The sequence below is a fragment of the Anas acuta genome, chromosome 8 (assembly GCF_963932015.1).
Source record: "Anas acuta chromosome 8, bAnaAcu1.1, whole genome shotgun sequence".
NCBI lineage: Eukaryota > Metazoa > Chordata > Aves > Anseriformes > Anatidae > Anas > Anas acuta.
This window is the reverse complement of record NC_088986.1, coordinates 25532962-25557418: the sequence shown is the minus strand read 5'-3', so window position 1 is coordinate 25557418 and position 24457 is coordinate 25532962. Positions and strand designations below refer to the sequence as shown.

The 24457-nt window shown below is 38.9% G+C and overlaps 1 long non-coding RNA gene across 1 annotated transcript; it reads right to left on the bottom strand.

The window, feature by feature from the left end:
- Positions 1–418: 418 nt before the first annotated feature.
- Positions 419–24422, bottom strand: LOC137860596 (uncharacterized). Its single transcript, XR_011099075.1, has 3 exons — positions 24286–24422; positions 16127–16181; positions 419–1467 (listed from the first exon to the last, which is right to left on the bottom strand). It is a non-coding gene; the product is annotated as an uncharacterized lncRNA (long non-coding RNA).
- Between the last annotated feature and the right edge of the window lie 35 nt (positions 24423–24457).

The window sequence follows — 24457 nt, the reverse complement described above, 5'->3', positions numbered from 1 at the left end:
ATGGATGTGTGCAGAATGTGGTAACTAAGTCCTGCATAGAAGCTAATACTACCTGTAATTACATCTGACACTTCAGTTTATCACTCTGAGTATCTATGCAGATGGGTAGTACACAAGTCACACCTTCTTACTGAAGCTGAGCAGGACTAAATTTCCCTTCATTTTGCCTTTGATTCCTCTTCTTATTTTGCAATGCAAAAGGAGAGAAATCAAGAGGAATCAAATAGCTCAAGCTAAATTTTAGGCAAATTACATACTTATGCTTTCTTAGAGCTGAGGGCTTGTCTATGTGATATTATTCCAGACTTGCTATAGTGTGTGATCCATGCATGGATCTCAAGTATAGAGATACATTTTTGTGTTAAGTAACTAATTAGGATTTTGCTTATTTAAAACATTGCATTTACACTGCATAGAAAAGGATCTGAACATATGGTTTTATTTGGACATCTATAGTTCAACTGCAGTTAAACTGAATACTGAAATTAATGTCACTTCTTAAAATGATCATAATATTGCACTAATCTTCACATGTATTAAATAGTTATAAATTGTAAGTAAATCATCTTGCTAGCAGTTAGTGCAACATATTATTCCCAGCTATCATTTAACCATACAGTGTTACCAGCACTACAGTAAAAACAAAAATGCAGTACTCAGAATTAAGCTAAAACTACAGCGAAGAAGCTTGATTTCATTGAAATTGGAGTGCCTTAAGTTAGCAAGGTACCACATCACAATCCTAGTTCCAAAAAGCAGTCAGCAAAGACGAATCAAGCTATCGAGTTCTCATTTTGGGAAATTAATTTTTGCCTCCAAGTAATGTATTCTGTATGAGAGTACTTCTGCCGTATTTTGCTGGTATGGCTACAACATCTCATGATATTTTACTACTATTATTGTGCTATGCCACATCCTAGATAATTTGAATAGCATTACAAAATTGCATTCTGGGTCTACAGCAGTAAATTTGCAATTCTGCAGGAAAGTAAAGGTACTGTAACCAGAGAAAGTTGTGTTTTTTGTTTTTTGTTTTTGGTTTTGGTTTTTTAATAAATTAATCAATTAAACATTAAAATTAGAGCAAAATTTCAGCTGAAAGCACAAAAAGATTAGATGTTAATGATGCTAAATCAAGAAAATGTTATTTTAAGGAATGTTAAAAAGAGATCCAGGGCACTGGGCTGTGCCAGCAGGCAGGAGGGCTCGTTTTCTGCCCCACAGCAGACCTGCACAAGCTGCTTCTGCCTCTCCCCTCCTTGTGAACCTGCCTTACTCATTGGGAGTCTGAGGTTTGGAGGCAGGGAATGTTTTTCATCATAGGTGAAATCCTTCAGGTGTTCTGGTCAACAGTAAAACTCCCAAGCTCCACACCTTGCAAGTGCTAATTCCATGCATTCAGCCGCTGGTTAACACAGTGAGCGCCTTTCTTCACTTTCCAGGTGTTACGATGGAAACAAGAAATAACTGTAAAACGTTTACAAGTATATTGAGAAAATTATGATTTTAAAGCAAAGCAATGGAATCTTTCATAACTAGAAGGATATGTTTATCCAAATACCTGATTAAATCCCAGGCCTCCTACAGAGATCATCTTTTATGATTTAAAATATAAATACATGAAAAAGTTACGCCTATTTTTTCTTATCACCTGTCTAGGCACACTTCAGATAGGAAGATCAACATCATATATTGAAATCCAGAGAATGTGAGGTGTTTGGGAGAGGGAGAAAGGAGGAAAAGCAGAAAGGTTAGGAAGAAGCTGAAAACAGAAGCAGACCACACATTTGGAAGCCATTTGAATAGTGTGAAATTACTTTACGTACACCACTCTGAATTGTTGGGGTATGATAAATCCAGGCTTTGTTTTAACCGGTGTGATCTGTTACTATTTCTGAGAATGCCTTTACTGCCTCAGCTTAGATATCCTTTAGGGCGACATACTGTAAATGTGCTGCTTTGTCTTCCATTTTTCTTTGTTGTTAGAGTTGCAGTATAAATACACGCCATAGTTTCTTCCACATCTTCCTCACTGTATTCAGTTACAAGTCTCCTGTATGAAGTACCTTCCTTCCAGCACCATAGCTTATAGCAGTATGTCAGTAGCCTGCCTCTGCCTTGAATTTGAAAATGAAAATGATCTTAGTAGTTTAACTGAATAAGGGTAGAAATCGCGAGGGCAGGCAATGACAAGGAACTCACTTGCAAGCATCTAAGGTGACTTCTTGAGTGGGCCACAGCCAAATGAGAAATAAGCAGTTTGCTGGGGTGGGGGACAGAGGGGAACCACAACTGCGTATGGTAGAAGCAAAGAAAAAAAGCCCCTTTTATCAACAGATGTGTATTTCTTACTTTTCTTATTTCCTTCCTGCTCCACTGTAGCTCCAGTTCCTTCCATGCAAGTTTCTCGTTTCCCTCTTTACCACCAGAATTCAGAAACCTGGTATTCCTTTTAACAACATATTGCTACACGTCATTCAACAGCCACATTGTCCATTTTAGACTCAATACCATGATACGTGCTTCCAGGAAAGTCTCGCTTCCCTTATTTTTCATTAATTCCCTCTTAATTTACCCAGTCAGCTCCAATCTGTGCCATGCTGTTTGAAATCCAAGGATGAAGTCGTGATTACTGCGCGAGTAGGTTGATGGCTAACAGAAGCCAAAGACAAAAGAGCGCTCTCCAAGAAAGCAAATCTACATTATGTTGTTACAACATGTTTTTAAAATCGTGCTTTTTAGCCTGCGACATCCTTCGATAGCTATTATGTCACCATGGCAACTGCGAGTACTTGTTGCGGACCCCTGATCAGGGAACTGCACAAAATAAACGCACCTCACTGAGAATTAACAAATACCGAGAGAGAGGCTGGTAACGGGAAGAAAAAGCACAGGCAGATCATTCATCCACAGGACAGTCCGTAATGTCAACTGCATCGGACTCGTAACTGGCAGATGTATTGGAGAGATCATCAGAAAGGAGAGATTGGAGGAAGGATGGAGCCTAAGGGCACAAAAATGATTGTGTACCTGAGTGTTTTAACTGGTGTCTGAGTGTGCATCTAGGCTCGTCCGAAGGCTGGAACTGCCATTTCTGAGAATTAATAAGATTTATAGGATTCAACAATTTCCTAAAATCACAAGCTAATACTAAAAAAATTATGTTATTCCTGCTACAATCTGTCACTGGTTGCATTTTGTCAATTTCTACCTTTAACAATAGTTTTTAAAAACTTTGCATCACTACGACCAAAACAATATCAAAAAAGAGTTATTCTACCAAACACCCTATAATTTGCATGCTAGACAATAAACAAACTTAATTTCAGGTACTGATATTAGGTGTGTTAGCTTTGCACTACAGCAGTTGTCATTGCTTTTCTGAATTTAAATTTGAGACTATAAAAAATCTGTCATTAAATTTTTAAACACGCTTAGACTATTAAATTTCAAAACAAAGCGGGAAGTGAATAAGTGCTTGAAAAAACTCAATCTGTCAGAATCAAAATTGTCAAATGCATCACTAAAAAGCACCATTTTTGCCATTTTCCTGTTTGCCTCTAATAACTTCTTTGAATAATGTTCAAATGCATTTTTGCTCTTTGCTTTGTTTTTCTGAGAGCCAAATTAATCTTTTATCTTGAATTTATGTGCACAAATCAAACAAATCTGGTTGTGCAGGCACAGTGCAGACAGAGACGGGGTTCTCAGTGCTCTGCTACTACGTTCAGCGATCGACAACTCACCACTTTTCTGATGCTTGAAAACAGTTCGGATACTCATTTCTGTATTTTCTGGCCCAATTCTACTACTCTGTAGAGAGCAACCACACTTGCAATTTCCTGAAAGTTGTGTTAGAATAACCACTTTATGAATTCATATTACTACCTCTAATATCCAAATTTCTAGGGTAAATATGAGATTTGCACTGCTAGAAGAGATCCATTTTCAAACAGGTTTATTGAGATGTTCTTATGTCTGATCAACTTCACTGTATCACTTCTTCTCTGAATATTAGCAAGCTGATCACACGCTGCTAACGGGTGATCCATGGTTATTTATAAACTCATTGTTCACATCGTCCAAAATTAAAAGACTGGGGGGATTTTTACTTGTTGTTGGGGTGGGAATTTTATTCACAAGTATGCACATTTAAGAATTGAAAACACAAGGTTCTATCTAGGTAGATTTTTGTCATGTTTGAGCAACTGCTCAGATGTCCCCGTCTTTCCGAAGAAAATCAACCACATTCTCCCAATTGTCATGTGTTTATCATACTGACTCCAGACAGAAAAAGCATCAGATTGGAAGCACTCTAGCTGGAGATACATGTATGCACACACATTGCAGCAATGCCACTTGCAACATTAGAATAGGTCTGGTTTTGTTTTCAGCATATATAAATATTTCAAAAGGATCAAAAAATGCAAAATATTCTTTTCAGCAAAATTAACCTATTCATGAATGTTGTAAGGAAGACAGACCAAGTTGCAGAATAGATCAAATAGTCTTAATTTTGATCCTTAGACAGCTTCTGTGTATCTTCCACAAAATTACTGTTGATAAACACTGTTTTTATAAAGTGTCTTAAATTCTTCCAAACCATTATCTGACCAAAAGGTGTAAATAGAAGCCTAGGATGAAGAATTAGTCAAGGACCTGTGACTCAGGAGTTCCTACATTTACCATTTTCATTTGAAAAATGGCAATTACATTAACCACTAAAGTCCCCTCAACACTGGTGCCATCAAATACTCACCCTCCCAATCAACGTACATAGAAAATACACAGTGTTCTAAGTTGATTATTGTTCCACCACTTAAGGATTTTTTTTTTTATTAATAAGGAAAAGGTTATATTTAAGAAACTGAAAAGATAACATAAGAACCTAAAATTGTAATTCTCTCAAAACAGAGGATACACTGAAATCATTCAAAAACCTGGCAGCAAAATTTTCTTCTTGGCAAAAGGCTTAAGCATATTTCTATGACAGTGATTTGTCTGTGGCTTTTTTTCTTTTTTTTTTTTTTTTTTACCCCTGGCACTTAACAAGCTATGGATGGTGGATTTCTAGCATTCTAATGTCTGCTTGCTGTGCTCCTTCCACATCACAGAATACATACTAAAAAGAGTGAAATGCTTGTACCATTTTCCTGCAGTTTCTTAAATTCAAGAAAATTTTCACCACACAGTAGTCAAAAGATCTCTTCTCATAAGCATCATTTTTTGTACCTACCTAATATTCCATCTGTTCCTCACGTTACTCCACCCACCCTCTTTGAAGACTACAGAGCAGCAAAACACCCAGGATCCCTGAAAGACAACTCTGGATAACAAACTACTTAAAAAAAAAAAAAAAAAGAGACATTTATTTATATGTAATATTAGGCTGTAATTAACAGGCTACTTTTGTCATAGGAAATAATATCATTTGAAATTGAGAACTACTCAACCAAACGTGAGGTAAGGCAGTGAAATTTGCAGCTTGAAAATGATGGCAGTAGTCTGTATACAAAGTGTTGGGGGGAAGGAAGTTGGATGAATTTAAAGAATCGAGCAATGTGATCAGAATCTTGCGAATGAAAAACATCTTTAGCAGCACCTTAGGCAGATATAAGAAACAGAGGTTGACATAATCAAGTAACTTAACTACAGGTTTCAGCTGCATGAATGAATAAAGAAGTTTCAATTCGTTATGGAAAAAAAAAAAAAAAAAAGAAGCCACGAGATTTGACTCACCAAGGTGCAGGGATAACAAAGAAATGCTGAGAAAATGATTACTGCATAATAGGCCTAATTGACAGGCCAAAGCTTAATTATCTAACAATGATTAAAAAAGGGGGAAAAGGAAGAATATAATGAAAATACTAAGGGCTTTGTTTCAGACACCCGACACAAACTGTCTCTCAGTTTCCTTAATCCTACAACATTATATTGGTATTTGAGAACCCAAGAGTGATTATTGTTCAGTCCTACAATTTGAGGGCATTCATAAGGAACACCAGAGTCTAAATCTTAACATAGAATTGTTTTCAATGGAAGCACAGATGTGATGACAAAATGTGCCCTAAGACTTTTACTGCAGGTTTTAATTCCTAGTGCTGCTCATTTGCAGGTCTAGACCTATAATGCTTTGTTAGCTTGAACAGCTGTGGTTTTATGGCTGGACTAGATTTGAACGAAAGTTTAAAGGCTTGTGTGTAGTTATTGTATATGTCCAATTAATCTTCACTCTGCTAGAAAAAGCTTTTCCCCACCTTTTTCGCTACCTCACAGTTCTTATGCTTGCTTTGGACTGCAAACCTGGCTCACACTTCCAGTTAACAAGGCTGAGGTACTGCCCTAATAATCCCTAACATGTTTAAACAGATGTTTATAGCTTCTGGGGAGCGTAAACCCTTGTTTTAATTCATGAAGTTACTTGTTAAACCTGAGTAAGATACACGGTTTCTGGTGATAAAGCATGATTTCTGCTATATTTGACTGATGGTATATAAATGCCAACACCTTCAATGTTTCAAACTATTCAAAATAAATAACTGGCACGGACATATAGGATTTTAAATTTAATTGCAAGACAGCAGAATAATTATCTTGTTCATGTTACACGTCCGGAAGAGAGATTAAGACTTTGGGGCAGGCTCTACGCACATTAGAAAGAGGCATTTGCTACAGCAACGTACAAAACAGATGAGACAGAACTGAAGTCTCCCATTTTACAGAGGAAAATCAAGGCATGGACAGCCCAGCTTGTCCTTGGTCATGCAGCCGACCATCGCTGAGGAGCAGAATGAAAACAGCCCTGGGCCTTAGCCTAGGCCATTCCTTATATATATATATATATATATATATATATATATATATATATATATATATATATATATATATATATATATATATAATTTTTTTTAGATTTGTATCTTTGCTACATACCGCATACCTAATATAGACGTTCACGGGGCACAGACCGCATGAGGTAAGTAGAGCAGTATCTGTTGATACATTACGCCACAATTTACCATAATCGACATGGGACAGCATACCAGCAGGTCTGGACTTCTCCCATCAGATGCTATCTATAAGCTCACACTGGTATTTTTAAAATTTTATTTCAAATCCTTGGGTGTCCATACACATATCAAATTAGTACCAAGCATCAAAAAGGAATATAAGATCTGACCAAGACTATCACCACGTAAAAAAAATGTGATGAATTTGGGGGGTTAGTATATTTAAAAATCCAGTTCTGAAATTATAAAATCCATATGAACCAGCTTATTCAAAAAGGGCAACAAAAGATTTTAGTAACTCATTTAATTCATCAGATTGCTCTGCAGATGGCGATAACATTTATTTTCTATTTAAAGAGTGTCTCGCCTCATCATAATCAGGGAAATACTACACTCTCCAACTTAACCAAAAACTTGGCAAGGAGAAAATGCTGCACTAGCACCAAGTAATCCCATATGAAAAGCCTGTCTCCCATCTTTCTTGTTTTTGCTGTGCCAGAAATATTTTTAAAAGACCACAAAGTAGACTTTTCATATTTTACTATGAAATATTCACTCACTTGTAAACACACGTGCCCTCGAGACTCCCACAGTTGGCTCAGCCTGGCCCGCACCACGTGGAAGTCTCGGCAAGGGATGTTTCCCTGCCCATCAGCAGGGACAGGGCAGACACAGAGCTGGCTGGTGGCCTGCTGGGGCTTGCGGTTTGATGGGGAAACTGCCCTGGGGAAATCAGACTTCCCAGAGCACATCCTTAAAACCTTCCAGCTGCTGAATCACTTTCCCGCAAAGGAGAGAAAGGGAAAGGCTTCCCCGGCAGACCAGGAAAACAGAGCTCCCAGGTCAGGCACCAAGGCAGGGAACCCAAAGGGAGAAAGCTGCATTCGGCCCCACGATGAGCACAGAGCTGCCAGGGCAAAGCTCCCTGTTCCTAGCTGCAGGTGACAGCGGCTGGGCAGCAAGCCTCAGACGTTCGTCGGGGACAGCAGGGGCTGCAGAAGGGCTGAAAGACTGCAGAAATGGCATTATCAGAAAATTGTAAGCGCTGCGTCTTACTGCATGTTGACATGAAGATGTGCCTGCCTTTTCCTGGAAGCTCCTCTGAGAATATTGCAGGCACCATGGAATGAATGAGATGCAGATGACACTCAGGCTTTGAGAGCTTGCTTCCTAGGTGTGTTAGCCCTGCTGAGTGGTTGGCCAAGGCACACTCTGCATTTGCACTTAAATGCTCTGCCTCTGACAGCAAGTTCAGGACAATCATCATTAAAATATTTTAGCAAAGCTGTAACACTAACTCAGTCATCACTGCTTGGAGCCAAAAAAGCCAACTACCATTACTTTGTGAAGCTCTCACTTCCCAAGAGCAACTTCTACACAAACATTTTCACAGTAAAAATTAATGAGGATTCAACGTGCCTTCTCACGACCGAAAATCTGCTAGCAAGCTCCGAAGCAATGTTGAAGGCTCTGAAGCATTCCTAATGTCACTCTCCAAAAGAATAGTTTGCTGTATTGATGCATCTGCTGAATGGTTCAAGTACGTGTCTTCCTAATCATGTGCTTCTTGGTTTTAAATGGATTAAAAGCTTTCATCAAATGATAGAGAAATCTCAAATAATTTCTCAATTAAATCATTCAAAAATACAGCTACCGATGTTAATACTTGAACTCCAAAAATGGTTTTAGAATGCACAAACAAGCACGGCTCACTAAGGGCAAGCAGCAAACTCCCACCCAGCTTCTGCAAGCAGAATGTGTGTGTGTGCACTTGTTTCTTCTTCCAGATGCAAAACTGTTTAACAAATAAATATTCAAATCCTTTAATTAAAGTTAGCCTCATCCAAAATGTCCAGACATAACATGCTTGGATCTGAGGCATTTCTCCATGTTGTGCTGCTGTGGTCTGGCAGCATCTCCTACACCGATGAGGGTGGGACTGATAGGTTAGAAAACAAATGTACATCTCAAATGAAATTTAGCAAGTTTTACCATTGATAAGGAACGAACCTAAGGACAGCACCCTAGAACAGATGCTATTTTTAAAGTCTAATTGTAAATAATTTGATAACGCACAAAATCTTTGCTTAACAGGAACATTGAACGATTATTTGCCAGCACCTGGCAGCTCCTATTGGCCAGGCTCTTCTGATTCTGCTGCTAAACAAATGCAAAATGACAACCCTTAGGACAAAGCTGAGATTACAGATGAAACTACTCCTTTGTTAGAGGTCTGGAAAAATAGTGAACTGTACTTTGTTTAAAATGTCTTGAGAGATCAAGATGCTTATGCCTGAGGCAGCAAAGAATAACAACTAAACAAGTCCTTCCCGTAAGGGTACTAGCGCAGTACACCAGCTATGCTTCAGTGGGATTGTTTGTCATCAAATATACATGAAAGACCGAGCCCCCCACTTGACTACGCATGACAATCTAACATTGTCTCTTCCATTGCAGTGACATGATTATAAACATATTATCAAGTCCTGCAGTGTGATCAACAACAGATGTAAAATTAAGAGGTGACAAGCTTTAGCAGGTAGCTGAGCCTTAAGTATCTTCTGCCAAATTTAATTCTCACTTCCAAAAGTCTTCCAAGCAACTCGTCTCTTAAAGACTTCAGAAACTACTCTTTTCTATGCCTGCAGTTCTGTGTTCTGAAAAAAAAATTAGAATTCAGATGTTGTTTCATTTAGGACAACTTGCCTTTCAGATTTCTTTGCCTTTATTTTATTTTGCACAGGAATAGATCCATGAAGCAAGTTGCCTTTATTTCTATTCACAACCCGAACTACAACACGCTGCATGAACTAAAGCAAACATTTCAAACAGTAAGTGATGGATTGTAACCCTAACTTTTAGGCAATATATCAGAAACAAGACACACCCTCAGGGAACACAGGTCAAAATCCAGCAGCACAAGAAAATACAAAGGGAAAACCAACTCTAAAACATACCTAGTATTATGATGTGTCACAGTAACCTAGTCACCAGCTACTATGCAGGCAGTCTAACCAGACCACTAGCAGGGAGACGATGCTGCATGAAGTTCTGCATCTGCGAGCCGTTCATTTGGTTTCACAACACTGAATGATCACAAAAGAAATTAGCCTGCATCTGAGCATGAACTCAAACAGCCTCAAACACGTGGCTACGCAGGAAAATATAACTCCATAGCAAATGCCCACATGATCACCCTTGGTAAGAAGTCATACCAGCCTAGATCCCTAACAAAGCGAGAGGGATTGTGCACGGCTCGACGTGTGCCTGTCAGCCCTTAAAGGCTTGCTGTGTACTAGGGAAAAAGGCAGTGCCTCCATTCCTCCAAATAATTCTTCCTCCGTCTGTATCATTCATTATACTTAAGTAGGTTCTTGACATTATAATCTAAAGACAATTTTGTCTCCCAAGTTTAGGGGCATATAGGGTTCCAGTATTGCTTGCATATGATCCCAATTCGTATAAAGCAGACATAATTAAGCAGTAAGCCGTGACAGGTAACACACCTATTATCTGCTGGCTGACTCCCATGGCTTTATAAAGCATAAGGTACCAATGAATGTGTCTGCTCCCTTTGGGTATAATTATACTTCATAAGCCAGTTCCTGGAGTTGCTGGTGTAGTTTCTCTTCAGAGGAATGTTTCTCTATCTTCCATGGATTACAGTGGAATTTTTCTTGAAAAAGGGTATGCTATGATTGACAAGCATTGATGTGAGGATTTAGTTGTGCTGTGTCAGGTTCCAAGTTTAGAGTTCAATCTATATGGCTTAATGATGACATTATTATATTGAAGCATGAATATCAACCTTCCAAAATAAATTTTAATTTAAGTATGAATGATGCAAAGAACATTAACAGCTAAATATGTTAAAATAAATGTTTCTGTTCCTTAATTTCTCTACAGGGAGTTTACTTTAAGAACCACATTAATATAGAAGGAACAAAGGTGATATAACGACAACAGCCATGTGATTTATCAAAGACCTTTAATATATCCAATACCAGTGTAAACTAACTTTTTTTGAAGTCTAAAATAGCCAAATCACAAGACAGCCACGTACAGCATGGGAAAAGGAAAGTGCAAGGAGAAAAGGAAAAGCGGACAATAACAAGGCTCACTCTAAAAAGACAGGAACAACTAGCCCTAGGCATTATTATGCCCAAATACAAGATGGAAGCGTAAAGTTTTGGTAAAGTGTGGTGCCTGGATCATTTAAGTTACAATGGGTTTTTACCTTAAAGGGAAAAAAGTTATCTAGTGTGGTTGCTGAGAAATAGCACCTTTAATGAAGTCACCTTCCCTCCCAGTAACACCGAACTTCCACATCACTGTACAGCCAAAATGTAACAGAGCCATGCCAACCACTTCAACCTATAACACTACTTGACTTCTTTAAAAGCATTTCATTATCTTGTTCCTACTACTCTAATATCTTTTTATAGATTCTTTTATTTGCTTAATGCTGTAGATTGCAGAACGATTATTTAGGATTTTTAACCGGGGTTGTGTTTAAGCATATTCCCTTTCTTTGAAATTTCTCTTTATAATCTTGCGCCAGTCAATCCCCTGTGTATACCCTTATAAACCTCATTCTGAAGCTTGAAAATTCCTTGGGTTTAACTACAGTTAAGGAGTGTTCATGGGATGGGCCATAAAGTCCAATGAATTTAAACTATTTAAGATCACTTAAACTAAGAATCAGGAGCCTGAAAACAAAACTGAGTTTCTTCATAAGGAAAAATAATTATGGTTGTGTTTTAAAGTACAGTTTGTGAAGTACCAAAGCAGATCAAAAGGTTTGAAAATCAACCGTTATAAAAGAGGTAGTGATAACTATAGGCAACTAAGAGAATATTGGAATGAAAAGGTGATAATCCTTTTTAATAAGCTTGGAACAAAACCTGAGAATTGCAATTAATGCATAAAACAGAATCGCGTGGAAAGGGGGAAGGGACAGCCATAAAAATCACTTAAAATGAGTTTGTCATTTCCTCTAGTGAATGATGGGAGCCCAGACAAAAAGTGTTAGGTTTGATATGTTTTGCTATACTTTTTCTTCTGAAAAACAAAAACTGAAATCCTGCTGACAGATTCAGGGCACACTTTGCAGCAGTTAAAAGTGGTGATTGCTCTACTACTATTCCTTCCCATTTTGTTCTATTCAGTTATGACTCCCATGACCTCTGTCCACACCTCTGAAAAAACAATTCCAGGACACCTAGCACAGGAAAGCAGTCCTAACCAGACTTATCTCCAGTTATTAAATAGCAGGTCCTCTAGAACTGCTTCAATACTTCTGTTAGTTTATATATTTTTATGCTGCATCCGTTTGCTTTTCTTACCTTTTTAAATTAACCATTTCTTGTTGCTGCCTCCACTCGTTTTAAGATCTACCATGCCTCACTTACTTTCACTTTTCACAGCAGAAAACTGCCACTAATACTATTATTATGAGAAATTTTTATTTATCATAAATCTCTTGTGCTTCTTCATTCATTTGAAAGGCTCTATGCAAAGGAAGCCCACTAACATCTCTGCAGTACTTTCCCTTCTCCAACCAAGCCTCTCTCAAAAAACCTCACCTTCACTTCCATTATGAAACTGTTCTCTTAAAAAAGAGCACTTGCAATTTTCATCACCATTAATTAACATGTCAACTCCTTGAAAACATATAATACTACTTAAATGACAATTTTGTCTGAGTTCACATTTCTAGAACTGAAAACTTAGATATGCCCATATTTGGTAGAAGAGTTACCAAATGGGATGAATCAGATAAAAATGAAGTCCACTAACTGAGTTACTATTTTATCTTCAAGTTTTCCCAATTGTTAGTAGTTATGGAAAACAATGTTCTGGTCCCAGATCTCATGATGTGCCAGTAGCTTTTATTTATTATGCTGCCTAGAGTGTGAGATTTAACACCATGCTTTGTAGTTCATCTGCACGTAAGGAGCTCTGTGCACTGAATCAATATATATGCAGAATATGTTCAAGCTTCTTAAAAAAGTTATTTACCTGGAAGTTTAGAACACTTGTAGAAAAATCACTTATAATTTTACACAGCTGAAATTTGCTAAGACTTGCACAGAACACTTTAATCTAAAAAAAAAAAAATCTTACTTTCTCAACACACTGAAATAGGCTTCTCATTTAAATGATCAATTGAGTTTCACATTACTTTATCAAGCAACATTAATGCCAGAGCAAGTCTGGAGAGAACCTGATCAAACAACCTGTTTCGCATCCCCAGTGATGAAGACTTGGATACCATGTTCAGGTTTTTGCTCATTTCCCTCAAATTTTCATTTGTAATGCCAGAGATAGCAGCATTCTGCTGCCTCTTTTTCCTTCCCTCCCCTCTGCCCCTTGCTGTTACAGGCTTTGCTACCTCTCCTGCACTGGAGATGTGCAAGTCATTGATTTTGATTTTTATTTAAAAAAAAAAAAAAAAAAAAAAAAACAGATTATGCTATCATCATAAGCAAGAGTTGGCCTTAGCTGTTTGGAAACTCCAAAGCTAAATCTGAGGAAATCTCATCCCATCTCTTGTAAAACAGCTGGAGTCAGATGCAGCCCTCCACTCCCACCTGGCTACTCACAGTCACTGCGTGCCCAAGTCTCGTACTTACCTGTACGTGTGTAGTCCTAGGGGCTGGGACTGCATCTTTTGTTATCCCTGAAGTGCTTGGAGTGTTTACTGCATAGTATTAGTTAATAACCAAAGTAACAGGCTAGCACTCTCTTCACTGAGTGGCTAAGAGGGACTACCCTCATGTATAAATAGCCTGTTTCTTCTCACAAAACCAATTTGGATTCACAAAGGATTAATAGAATTATAATGTCTGGGTCAAGTTGGCTAAAAAAGTAAGATTTATGCTGTCTGCTTGCTTTCTCCTAGTAACTTCTGCATCCATTGCCCAGAACAGAAGTGGAGTCTTTAGTCTTGTCACTAAGATGTAAACGCTGTAAAAACAGGTTGATGAGTAGATGCCCCTCTCATGGAAATGCAGCCACAGCACATCAGCTGTGATTAGAAACCAGCACAATCCACAGAGCAAAGCATTGCAGGAGTTTGGAACATTGCCTGTCATGAGACAAACTCACAGGATAACAGGACTCACTCGTTCTGTTCCTCATGTTAAATTAACTGCCCGCTCAAGCTGCCTGTTAAGCAGCACCTTTGGAGAGATCGGGGTATGGAAGCACTGAACTGCTTTTAGGGATTATTACCTCTCCAACCAGCAGATGGGGGCTTATTCTAACCCATGTCCTCAATGTTTCTATATACCTACGTATCTGGTGTTTACAGCCTCTTTATATACTCCAGACTTTAATATTTTATATTCATCATATGCAAGCTGAGTAGAGGACATACAAACCCACCAGCATTATCTCATTAATAAACAAAATTTCAGCCATAACACCCTAATTATGTGTGGCCTGTTTTCTGCAAAAAGCTTTAAAATCCTTAAATAGCCATTTGATTCAAAGGTATACAACAGGTCACACAATGCTTAGTGTATTATCTCATTTTCCTTACGTTCACATTGTGATGTTGTGTGCTGTTATGAATTTCAACAACCTTGACGCGGATACGTCCTAAGAACAGACCTCAGAGATGAAACGTGTCAGAGCCAGCAGGACTCGTTCTTTTAGTATTGATTGTAAGAATAAACCTTTTACCCACACTGCAATGTCCTGTAATGAAGAGAATTTTAGCTTTCCCTCCCCAAAGTGAGCAAAAAGCAGAAATAAAACTTTCCAGTCTGCAATGGTGACATTTTTCAACTTAGAGTTCAGCTTGCACAGTAGATGGTTCTCCAACATATAGTGCAGTATAAAACCAGGCCTTTATGTGTACATCTGTGTTTCAGAAAGTTCACTTTCTAACCAATTATGATTTGCCTTGGTGTATGAGAAACATATTTTGAGCATCGAGTGTGTTTGTCTTGGAGTGTCATACTCAATAGTTGGCTGATTTGTGGAAAAGGCAATACTCCTGAATTTTTAAAAAAGCAGGAGAGTGGCAGATTCATAGTGGGAGGGTTTCCCTCCACAAACCTTCCCCCGCTACATGATCTTATTTAAACCTTCTTCTGCCTAGATCTGGCTGGAATAAGACAGAATCAAAGTGGAAAAAATTAGTCTGATGGGTTTTAGTGGCATGCCACAAAAAACAAATGAGTAGGAACAGATTTTCAAGTACCTATTACCAGTTCATCATGTATAACCACGGTGAGAATTTGGCCCATTGTCTTACCATCTATTCGATTTATGCAAGTGCCAGAAACAACGTGACTAAAACACATTTTCAGACAATTTGTGACAGGCATGATCTGATATTACCCTCTATTTTTGGATCATGTCATAAACTCAAAACTGAATTTCCGGGGTTCTCCCCATCTTGTTGGTTTTGTTGTTTTTTACTGTTTGAACCCTGCTGTCCCAGTCATTATCTTTTGCTTTCTGAGACCATCACCTCTAATCCCTCATACACTTCGTAGCTGCTGGTTAGATGCTGTTAGCATGACACGTTCAACCTTTAAAACAAATAATTTACGCTGAAAGTTGAAAACTGTTAGAATGATTAATTCAAATGCTTATCGCAAAGTTTTTCTAGCCTAAAAAAATACTGTCATACTCTAGAACATGCAAGTATAATAAAGTTATCCTTGTTTTCAAGGTCTTAGATGGATGGTAGGGTTTTTCTGGCTGCTTGCTAAGTCCTGTAACAGCCTGTCTGGAGGTGCTGTTTGCAGAATAGCATTTTCAGCTTTTATCTGACAGCCACATTTGAAACAAGCAATAGAAAACCACTGTGCTGCTACCTGCCATTCACATTTTTGTGGGGAAGAATGTCATATCAGCCAAAGCTGGTGGTCAAGCCATACAGAGAGAAGAGAAGGAGCCCAAACACGGTAAGAAAAGTTCCCCAAACCCCAGCGCAGTGGCACTAAAGCAGCAGCCCGTTTTTTCCAGGACAACCTGAGTAACTGCTGTGTACAACAGGGAACACTGGGTGAAGGGAAAAGGGTAATTAACTGTTTTCTCTCCCAGATAGACCACAATTGTGCTACCAGAAAGCAAATAAACAGCATAAGTTTACTTACTAGTTCGAAGAAGTCTTGAAAAGTTGCATCAGCTTACAGTTGCATCAGGCATGCCCTGGTGAAGAGACACGTTCATAGTCAGGCCTGGCTTTCTGGGAGTCGTTTCCTCTACTGGAGCCCCCAAGCCCCTCCATCAGTTACCCCGCATGAGCAGAGCTCTGCTACAGCACCATAACTCTGCTAGGGTGCAAGTAAGCACAGGGACACAGTGGAGCACAAATAGCAAAATGAGATTATGAGAAGAGAACAAGTCACACCTGAGCACTATTCTCTCTCATGGGTCCTTCTCCTCTTAGGATTTTTTTTTTTATTGCTTTTCTGTTAATCAAGTTAAACACCACTGGTCCTCTCCTAACACCATTTTCAGGTGTCATACAAAAAAAAAAAACAATGCTTTTCTGCCTCAGATATTTTCATTCTTGAGAAAGAAAATCAATGCCTTAGAAACTGGGACCAAAACTAGGCTTTTTAACCTCGGGTTTTTCTCTAAAATCAAGTCACAGCTTTTACATCTCAGCTGCAAAGGCCTTTCTGCTAACAGCAATTTAAAACTGATTGAGAGTGTGATTGAATTTGATGTTAAGTTTTTCAGTCATTTAATTTGGCATCAGGTCTGGCTCTGAGCCTTGGAAACCAGTAGGCAGCTAGCATCTAGTACTGTTGCTGTGACGGGCTGAGATAAAAGCAGGACACATTTGCAGTTTTCCAAGCTGTGACAGCTTTACTCCACTGTCCAGGAAAAAAAAAAAAAAGGTTGCAGCATATTTAGATAGCTACAGATCCTGTAGATATCACTGAGATGCTAAAGACTAGGTAGAATAAGGAACTGTTACATACGACTGCGTTGTAATAAACTCTTTTAGACTTCCCACTCTGTGATATCCAGAGTAGCAAAACAATATTTTTATTGATTGTTCCTTATGATTTCATTTGTACCTCCAGTAAAGCTTTTGGATAGGTTTGAGAGTTAACATTATTTGGTAGAGTTCAGAGTATCTTCTGAAATGAAGAAAACAGTCATTGCCTGCAACTGTAAACGCTCTATTACTTCTATGGTATTTAGGACACTAACAGAAAAGAGCCCATAGAAAAGAGCCAGGGATTTTTAATGTCAGCACAAGGGAATGTCATCATTTGTTTCTTCTTAGTTAAAATAATAATTTAAAAAAAAGAATAGCAAACATTCATTGCTGTAATAACTTTAAAAAAATGGAAAAACATTCTATAGTTTCTGAAATAGTGCAAGCATTGTGCAAGAACCACAAGCAACCCAATATATAAACAGCACAGTGAGTTTCCATTTAGCATAATATAATCTTAACCCCTGTTTTCCCCTATCGAGAAGTTTCAGTAAGTGCTGGTTTTATGCCTTAAAATGCAGCCAATAAAATTCGGGCAGTCAGCTAAGCCTGGGCATGATAAGTTCTCAGGCCAGAAAACGCAAAATCCAACACAACTTCACAAACTTGCCAGTTGATTTCCCTTAAATTTAAACACTGTTGATAAATGCAAAAAGTTCCCAACAAATTTCTGATCCACCTGTAGCACGGATTTTAAATTGCCTAAACAAAATGGAAGCTGCCCTTTCTGATTAGAACTAGGATCCCAAGACATCACTGTAATTCTTGCCACAACTGTCTTTCATTTAACATAAGATGAACTACTGAAGTCTCCCAGGCAATAGTTCAGAACTGCCTACAATCCTGTTCTCTGATTTTGCCTCTTCTTTTATTACTGCTTAAAATGGCACTTAGTTTTGTTTCTCCTGACCCCACACATGCTCTTTCATATTGAGCTTGTAAAACTCCTACGGTCTTTCTTCAGGAAAAAGAGGAAGTTGAATTTGGACCTTTGGATTGCTGAAGCAACAACACAGTAACAAGGCAGCAAGCACTGTCAAAATATTTGAAGAAGGAATTATTCAGAGACATTCATAAGAACAAAAAAATTACTTGATGTTGCCCTGCCCTGTGGGACTTCATTTTCGTTTAAATCAGGAAGTACTGTTCCTGAAGAAACAGCATATTGATTTGTATAATCTCTGATTTAAGAGTACCTACTATCAGTTGAAAGTGGATGGCATACTTTTTGTTAGCTAGAAGATCCTTCTCTCTAAAGACTTCCCTGAAAGACTCTGCAAGCATCAAAACAGCTTATTTGTAAAATGTTTTGTCAAGAAACATTGCACATGTTACTAGCGTTAATGCTTTTGCCAGGAACAAAACATGGCCATAGTAAACTGCACAAAACAGGGTTTATTCAAGGCTTTGAAAGGTACACCAGGGCAACCTCACACCATTTTGTAGGAATACAAAAAAAAAAAAAATGCTACAAAGGCAAACCACAAGAAAACAACTAAGAACACCTTTGGTATAGATGGTGCAGATCAAAGGGAAGCAGGTAGAGATCTGTTTTTCAGAATTTTGACTACAAGGGAGAAACAGTCTAAGCCAGACATAGTTTTCTTGAAGCAGAGCAGTGTGATACAGTACTTGAATCAAGATCAGAATTTATTTTTGTAACTCTGCCTCCCAAGGCCCAAATCTAATGTCTAGACACTGAGTTTTGTTCCACTGTTGCTCATTACCACAGATTGTTCCCACGTTACTTTGCAGCTCTGTCTTGAAGCACATGAGACCAACTGAAAAATACTTGCTATGTCCCGTGTACATCAGTCTCTCTAAAAATTAATAACCAAGGTAACGCCTGAGGTAGTCTGCACGTTGACTTACGTTTGTACCCACTACAGGAACGACTTCAGTGCTTGGTTTGTAGTTGTCTCACCCTCTAGTGGCAGAGAGGCCTTAGTTCTCACGGACAAAGAAATAAGAGATTTTTTCTTCAAGTCCACTGCTCAGTTGCCTGTTTACAGCCAAAAGAACTGATTTTTTATTTTTTATAAAGCTGCAGATCATTGTCTTCAGTACATGTCCATCACTTCTAATGGAGCAATGCAGAACATGCTGTCCTGAAGGCACTGAAATTATTAAAAAGGTGCTAATGAAGGGTGGCTGTGTGCTCAGATGTACTCCTTGAGTTATGAGAATGACTGCTATTAAAGCCTTCCTATGCAACCGTGATTAGTAATATTATGCTGCTGCCTGAAGACGAATGGAGAGGGAAGCTCTGTTTTCCTCTAACAGCTCAAACTCCCTATTAAATTTTCATTTAAAAACAGAAGACACCATCTTATTTTGATCCTCAAGAAAGACTTCAAAATAAAGGAAGTTTATTATGAAAATGGAGTGCTGGCCAGGCATTAGACAAAATAACATTTTCTATCCTGATCTTGAAAAAAATACAGAGTATTGGGTAGCTTCAGTTCCCACAGAAATTCATCTGGAACTTCACAGGAGTAGACCCTTTAAAACAGAATTAATTCGATCCTGACTGATTAAACATGGTGGTAGTTCTGTTATTGCTATTTTATACGTACAATTACACCAAAAGAAAACAGAAGACTTCACCCTTTACAAAGAAAATGTGGCATTGCCAATACTTAGTTACACACCGCCCCTGACAGAACGGAGAACTCTGGAGATGACTAATCAGCTGGCAATTAGTTTCAAACACAATTTATTCTATTAAGAAAGGCCTTTGGCCATATTTTAGTGGAGGATGTATAAAGTACAAAACCACAGGGAGCAGTAGCTTACTTGCCAGTGTGCGAGCATATTTGTTAAAACAGGTTTTTACTATTCTTCAGAAGCTCTTAAAAAGCCTTAATTCTTACTTGTACGTTGTTGCGGATATTTGAGTACAGCTCTACCACGTCACATGAAGCTGTGATTTTTCAGTTAAGTATAAATTATGGTGCATGGTTCTAATTGCCTGCATTCAACCCATCACAATGCTCCATTTTCTACATGTCTGCAGCTTGGCCAGACTCTGGCCAGTCCAACTTGTTTGACACCACTACAAGATAAATATTTGAGAATAAGGCTACAGAAAATTGCAGTAGTTTTGCTACATTCAGAAATTTTTCTGGCATTTTAAATAGGAAATTCTCATAGTGGTGCACAGAAAAACTGGCATCTGTTACATCTGTAGGACTGTGAAGCATCCTTAAGAATCACAACACCTTTATGGTTGCTCCAGACACCCACATCAGAGCAACTACACAGGAGTGCAACCAACATTAAGACTCACTAGATCCAGAATCCACACTGTAGAGCTAGGATGCAAAATGGATTTTGCAGTCCATGCAATGTATGATGCAGAGGCTGCTATGTTAATTCAGAACATGCAGTAGCATGTAGACAGTGCAATCAGCCAGGTCTTCAAAAAGATCTTCTGGAGGAATCATTCCTTCAGAGAACAACTGAAGGCCACAGGGCCCAAGGTTTGGGCTCTGACTGAATCTGACTTAGAAGTCAAAGTTGAACCTATTACCACACAGCTGGATGCGGTCACTGCTGGGTAAGTCTGAAATTGTGCAGCCTCATTCTCACACCATATGATCCAGGGTGCAAATGCTGCCTTGGGTAACGCTAGTTCACTTAACCTACTGCCCTACTTGTTGAATACTTTCTCAATTTTCCTATGTAGTTTAAAAGTGTCTAATAAAAATGTTTTACTTAATGTTTCCTCATATATAAGTCTCAAAGCTTAGATAATGGGAACCAGATGACAACAGCACATACAAGCATACTCATTTTATAGATATGAAGTAGCTTTTGGAAAAGAGATTGAATTCTTGCAAGTGGGATGGGTTTAATTACACCACAGACTTTGATCCTGTTCACAATTCCAGTGTGAATTTGGGCAAAACTTCACTGAAGTGATACAATTACAGGCAAAGGTAAAATAAGAAAAAGTGTTTCAAGATTCACAGCTGCAGCACAACATCTCTGAAGAAAGAAGATGCTATCAGATAGATGGCTAGAGCACCCATGCTGTGCCTGCGTGCCTGACTACCACCCTTATTCCCAGCAGCCTATACAGCAAGTACTCCAGTCTTGTAAATCCATTAGAGAACAACACTGTGGTATCAGTGCACAAGGAACAAGCCATTTAATAGCCTAGCTGTATACACCAATTTTAAACATGTTTTGTACCTTTGCCATCATACTAAACATTTAACCAACTTTGGATTCTTTTTTCCCAACACCTTACACTGGATTTCACTTTCTGTAACGTCAAATTAATGATACCAAGTGTACTGTAGCAGTAGCACAGAAACACCTACACGAGGGAAGGGTCCTTCTGGCATCGGTAAGAACTGCCACCACTCCTTGTTCTTAAGGGCAACACACGGACACCCAGTTAATGCCTGTTGCACTACTTACTCCCTTTCACAACCTACTGAACTTAAGGACTGCTGTAAGCAGGGTTAATGAATTCCAATAATTTGCTTCATCTGTGTAACAGCAAACACTCACCTAGGATCCTACCTCCAAACAACACAGTGCAAAACCAGCACACATGGATGAGGATCTGCAGTTTGGAGTCTATAGGTCTGCTTGTCTTGGAAGTTGCTCAAGTGTAATCATCGCCTAACTTGATTTACAACAGGAGTGGCACCGTTCTGTGTAAGGTCACGGTTAGCTGACATTCACCACAAAGGAATTTGCACACTGGACAAGACTAAATTCTACAAAGCTGAGCCTGTGAACTCTCCTGCTCATTACATATCATTGTTTGAATTCAAACATACAGCAGATAGTAGTTCCTTATGGGGAAGGCATAGATATTCACCTGTTCAGTCTCCTATTGCTATGCTTGACTTTGATATTAAATCATAGAAGATCAAAGTTTACCTTGGATTTGGGTCAGAAAAAGTCTGCAGAGAACTGAAATGGCACATATTCTGAATTTCATCTACATGTGACATTGCAAATAGAACACCTCAAAATGTACCATACGCGGCCACACCGGGATTCTGACTTCTGACGTGAGTAACCGGTCAGTTATCCAAACAGCGTTACACAGCGGAAGGAGAAAAAAGCTTCCTGGAGGATCTGAAACGAAACCTCTCTGAACAGGACTGCCATTAGCACTACAGGTGAAGAAGCACCCTAGGACATACTCTCCTATTAGCCAGGGAGGAGATGGTAGCTGCCATTCTGACACATGTCAGCATCAGCGTTGAGCAGGGAAGCAGTGATGCGGATACCAGCATGTGCTCCCACCACTGTTTGCTCTCACTGCATTTTACAGTTGGAGTCAATTGACAGTCACCACACGAGGGAATTCATGCTCTGGGCAAACCATTATCCTACTGAGGTGACCATGTGGAACTGCACAAGGAGGGTGGAACAGCACTTTACATGCTGTTACCGTAGTCGTGAAGAGATTGTTGGATGCTGCTTCCCTTCAGCAGCCTTGGGTTGCCTGAAAGTAGTTACCTAAAGGGAAGGAGCATGAAGCCGCTATTGCTTGTGAGCAAGGAAATGACATATAAATAATAAAATAATTATAATATATATATATATAAAGAATATAAATATAAGTATACGAAGAATAAATATAAATATATAAAGAGTAAAAAACAGAAATAATGACTTGAGTTTGAAACAACCTTTTTACACAGTATTCAAAAATCTGCTCAGGCTGCTTCTGCACATCCTTTTCAAGGCTCAGACAAAAACTTAAGAAAACAGTGCTTGTTATTTATACATTGGCAATAAACCCCCAAATCTCAGCATTCTTTATCACTACGTGTCTCATATACAGATACTTTAAAGTTGTGCTGAATATTAAGTATCATAATTTGGAAGAACGGTAAAAAAATAACATCTGCTGTAACCTGAAATACCAGAAGTAGGCCTTTTCATTCTGTGCCAGTCAGCAAAATAAGAACATATGTGCAAAATGCATTTCACATACATGGCAATGACATTCACAAAATATTCAACTTACAGTTTCTCCTTTTGACCAGTTGTACTCTTGACCATTCATACGACTGCTTCCAATTATTCTAACACTAACTCCTAAGCGAATTTAAGCAACTGACAAAGAAGGCAAAAATGAGCAGCTATAGGGATATTTTACTGGTACTCTAGTAACATACCTGAGACTCTTTTAAGTCTTTTAGACAGCAATAGAGTTGATAAACTATATATTAAACTGTTTTTATAAGTTTATGCCTCTGCTTAACTTCAGTACTGTAAATAATTCAATTTAAATAAGTTTCAGTGGTATCACACAGAACAAGGAAGTTAAAGAGAGGCACAAATGTTTCCAGGGCCAGGCTTATAGCATGTGGATGCAAGTTGGAAGAAGAATGAGGAACTTCAGTGGTGTTTTTGTTTTTTGTATCAGGGTTCTGCTGTATATTAGTGTTGTGGAGTGCTTCATGGAGTTACACAAGGCTTTACCCAACTACTATAGCACGCCATCACAAAATTAAGAATAGAAAGAAACCTTCACCTCCAGGTTTCCTTGCTTTTGTCAGTTAATGCTAGCAGCATGTGAACTTTAAAAGATACACTTAACATATTTCAGGCCTGGGTTTTCTAAAGCCCACGTGATATTCAGAAAGCCATGTGCCCGTTGTCTCAGAGAACGTGCTCACCGTGTTCTGTGGAGGAAGCACGAGCACAGCAGAGAACACAGTGAGCAACCGAACATGTCAAGTTCCTCCATGAATCTGTGTAAAATATTTTTCTCCAAAATAAAAAAGTGAGAGATACGACAGGGAGAAGAATAAACCTATGTGCTGCTTATGGCAAGTAACCTTAACTCCCCATTGTTCAGTTTACAAAATATTTCCTCAGTTGTTTGGAAAATACTTACTCCATTGGCCATAATCCCAGAAGTTTTTTTAGCAACGGCCATTGGACTACACCTAAAACTCGAGCTTGATCTCTTCCGTCTTGTGCCTCAGCATTCATTGTTTAGGATCCAAGTCATAGTTTTGTATCTCTTAGGCATACGTGAGGTTTTAAGTAAGAAGTTATTGACAAAGGCTTGAGAAATAGAAGCAAACATGGGGCCCAGGCCTCACCCCCTCCTGCCTCAGAGGTGCCCAGGCCCCACAGACACCCAGGGAAAAGCTGGGAACAGCCTGGAGCATAAAGGAGGACCTCAAGGGCCAGCACCCTGCCTCAGCTTTTCTTCCTGAAGCAACTTTAACAAGCTCCTTCAGTGCTGACCTGAGGGGAGAGGTGAAAGGCCCCTTGATGCCCAAAGGAGCCACGACGTGAGGCAGAACTGACCAAAGCATGAAGTCTTGAAGTTCTCCAGCTCTTCCCTATAGTCTGCCTTGCCCAGCCATCACCAGGCAGCCCCAGGGACACCTAGGGACGGATCCAGGGCACACAGGGCTACAAACCCACTGAGCTACAGCCCAGCCCTAAGGAGCAACAGCCCCCCAGGTTCCAGCGTAAA